The 3,451-nt window shown below is 48.2% G+C and overlaps 1 protein-coding gene across 2 annotated transcripts in view; it reads left to right on the forward strand.

Moving 5' to 3' along the window:
- The window catches only part of KRCC1 (lysine rich coiled-coil 1), a 35,227-nt gene that overhangs the window by 3,498 nt on the left and 28,278 nt on the right, over window positions 1–3,451 (forward strand). The gene's annotated exons all lie outside the window — the stretch shown is intronic.

A 3,451-nucleotide genomic window follows, 5' to 3' on the forward strand; every position in this document is an offset into this window, starting at 1 on the left:
ATACTGGGTACCAGACCTTAAACAAGAGGAGGGGGTTGAGATTTCAGGAGACAGATGCCATGCCTCCAGTGGACGTGGGCATGCCCTGGGGGCAGGTGACAATTGTTGAGTGATAGTTTTCTGGTGAGGAGGGCTAGTCCTGCCGGAAGAGCCTATTTGGTTACTTTGGACTTCTTCATGTTCAGATTGTGTCTGAGGCTGATATGGGGGTGGCACATTAAGAAAATCAGTTATATCTTCTGCAGATTCATTCTCAGTTATTTGTGGATAAAGTTGTTTTGGTGCTGATGGTACTATTGAGGGGGGGGGCCCCTTTTGGTGCACTTTTCTGTTTTAAGTCTTTTACCTGAGATTTCAGTTTCTCTTGGGAGTCCTTAAGACTCCGAACTTGAGATTCTTGATGTCTTTTGAAAGCTTCTTCATACCAATCAAAAATGTGTCCCACTGAGTCTGTGGTATGTTATTACCTCTTAACTCAAGGTCTCTGGTGAGATGAACAATTTTACTTAAATCAAATGTTCCCTCCAGGGGAAACTGCTGCCTAAAATCATCTCTGGTATACCAATTCCATTTGTCTACAAACTTACAACTTTTATGGCCATAGTGTGTGTACATGTACAATTCTGGAGTCCCTTTTGGCGAAGCCAGTATGTCTTTAGACTCTCCGCTCCCCATATCTTTAAACTCAATTCACACAGGTCTTTCATACAGGAATGGCTTATTCAGGGTGTCCGGTCAGGCTGTGAGATTTGCTAGCGGCACAGAGATGCTGTGGCTAATGTCCAAAGACAAGACTCCACTGCAATAACAGCGCACAATGTAGTTACTCATGGTTAGACACAGCTCATTATGAGGGTGGGGAAAGGGTAAACCTGTCCACTGGGTCACGAGGCTCTAGTTGGACCCCCTTGCATTCAAAACTGCCCTTCTGGACAGCCTTGGGGCAGCTGAACCCAACCTTAGCCTCAGACCTGGTCAGTGGCTCATATTTCTCAATTCATACTCTCAAATCACACAGGGGAATTTCTGCGTTGGGGCTCGAGGTTCAAGAGCATTTCTTTAGTCTCAGCCTTGGTCAACACTTATCATGGAAAACACTCACACTCTAAGAGTTTCCAGCTTGCACCCTTGCTTTCGAAGAGCACGCAGAACAAGTCCAGTGTACTCAGGGCAGCTGCACAAGGTTTCCACTCCTGGCCTCAGAGAGACCTTCTAGTTCTTTACAGAACTCAACTCAATTTACATGGGGAAATATTTGCACTGACAACAGCAACACAGAGTCTTTAACCTTAACTCTTTCTACTCACAGTTACTACTTACACAGTGGGTCTGACACTTCTGGCAGAAAAAGTTCGGATAGGGTGAGCCTCAAGCAGTGAATCAGGAAGACACAGAGACAGCCTCTCACTGAAAAGCCCCAGTAGAGATTTCAAAAGGTCTCTTACCTTGGTTTGGTGCCAGGGCTTCAGTGAAGAGATGTCTGTGTCCCAAATGATCACTCTGGGCATCCCTATCCGAGTCACAGCACCAAATTGTGGAAGAAATCAAACTTTGTGTTGTGGTTGAATCAGAACTGACAGAGCCAGCTTTTCTTTACTGAGGGCTATACTGTGATCACAGGGAGGATTTCATACAGCAAGGGGAATCACCCACTTGTCTGTTCAAAGGAATCCTCCCCCTCCCTCAGTTTCTAAGCATTTTTATACTTAAGACAGACAAAGAGAAAAAAATATGACCTTGAAGAAACTAAAACAAACTTACTTAATTGGACTTTGAAAGCAGGGTTGGTAGAAAGAGGGCTTCTAGGATGATCAGAGGAATGGAGACCTTATTCAGGGCACTGAGGTCACCTCTTTGCAACTTTCCTTTTTTTGCACATATGCTTTTCCCTTTGGGTGTTGCAGTGTCTTCCTTTGGAGGCCTGACAGTATAAGCCACACTCTGCAAGGTCCAGATACAATACAGCCAGGCAACACAAAAGCAGCCCAACTTGGCATTTTAAAACTCTTGTGACTTGGGCCAGTGTCACGATTTCTGCAGGGACTGCCCCCAGCCTCAGTGTGAGGGAAGTAGGCAACCCTGTAGGCCACAGCCTTTCAGAAGGTCAAGCAGAAGGGAAGGATTAGAGAATATGAAGCACAGACAGTATCAAGTAGAGGGAGACTTTGCAGAGTAGACACAGCAGACCTCAGGGCATTGCCACAGCCCTGGATGGATCTAAGATTTTGAAAAGAGGGTGCAGATGGTGAGGTGCATCACCACATATAACACAACACATACTTTCCTCCAAATAAAAAGAAACTAGAAGCTTTACTAATATGCTGGGGGCCTCGGGCTGTGTTAGTCCGTTTAAGATTGCTGCAAAAATAAATATCATATTATCAGAATGTGCATTCATTTGTTGTATCATCTCGAATGTATTAAAAAGCACAAGAAACCAGGCAAAAATACTCAAAAGATATTGTTGCTTTAGTCCTGTCCTTATTAGAATTAAACGTACATCTCTTTCAGATTTGTAAAACAAAACCAGGCCTTCTTCAACATCTTAACAGTGCATCCAGTGCTTCACTGAAAGTTATTTCCACACCTGAGTTCATTTTTTTAGCCAGAGTTAAAAGCAGTCTGCAGGGCTGTGTAATAGGAGCTCGATTGCCACGAGGGGACAGCAGAATTGAAGAAAGACTTGCTTAATGAGTGAACTATTAAGACCATTGAAAAAGGAGGGGGGGATCATCAACACCTGTGGCACAAGGAGTTTTGAAAGGATAGGGTAGGTTATAATGCAGGGGCAGGCAAAGTCCAGCCTGCAGGCGAAACCAGGCCAATGGCAGACTCTATCTGCCAGCAGCCCCTGCCTGCATCCCTGAGGGCAGTTTCCATGGAGACCCCGGGAGCCATGACAGTGCAAGACCAGGGTTTCCATGGAGACCAGCCCCAGCAGAGCTGGCAGGGTGCATGGCAGGGCAGGGAGCTACTCCGAGACCAGGATGTTGCAGTGGTGACAGCATGGTCCGGAGCTGGGGCTACGTTTGTGTTGCCTGGCTGTATTGTATCTGGCCCTTGGGGCTGTGGCTTATATTGTCAGGTCTCCAAGGGAAGACACTGCAACACCCAGAGCGACTCCCTTGGGGCATTCTGACTAGAAACGCTGCCGTCCCTTCCAGGCCGTCGGCTTTAAACTCTGAGGGGAGCAGGCATCAAAGGGCGGGGGGCAACTGGTCTCCCCCACCCCCCACGGCTGCACCCATGCTGATGCAAACAGCTGGGGGTGCCCCCTGCACTGCACAAGTCCGCTGGGACGGGGAAACGGGCAGAAACGCGCGCAAACGAGTCCGCAAATGCAGCTAACGGAAGCGGAGAGCCCCGCGCCCGCGACGTTGCCGCGGCAACGCCGGCCGGGCGCTGTCCCGGGAGGGGGCGGGGTCGGTGGGGCGGGGCTTCACCCCTCGCG

The sequence above is a fragment of the Crocodylus porosus genome, unplaced genomic scaffold (genome assembly GCF_001723895.1).
Source record: "Crocodylus porosus isolate Cpor-Errol unplaced genomic scaffold, CroPor_comp1, whole genome shotgun sequence".
NCBI lineage: Eukaryota > Metazoa > Chordata > Crocodylia > Crocodylidae > Crocodylus > Crocodylus porosus.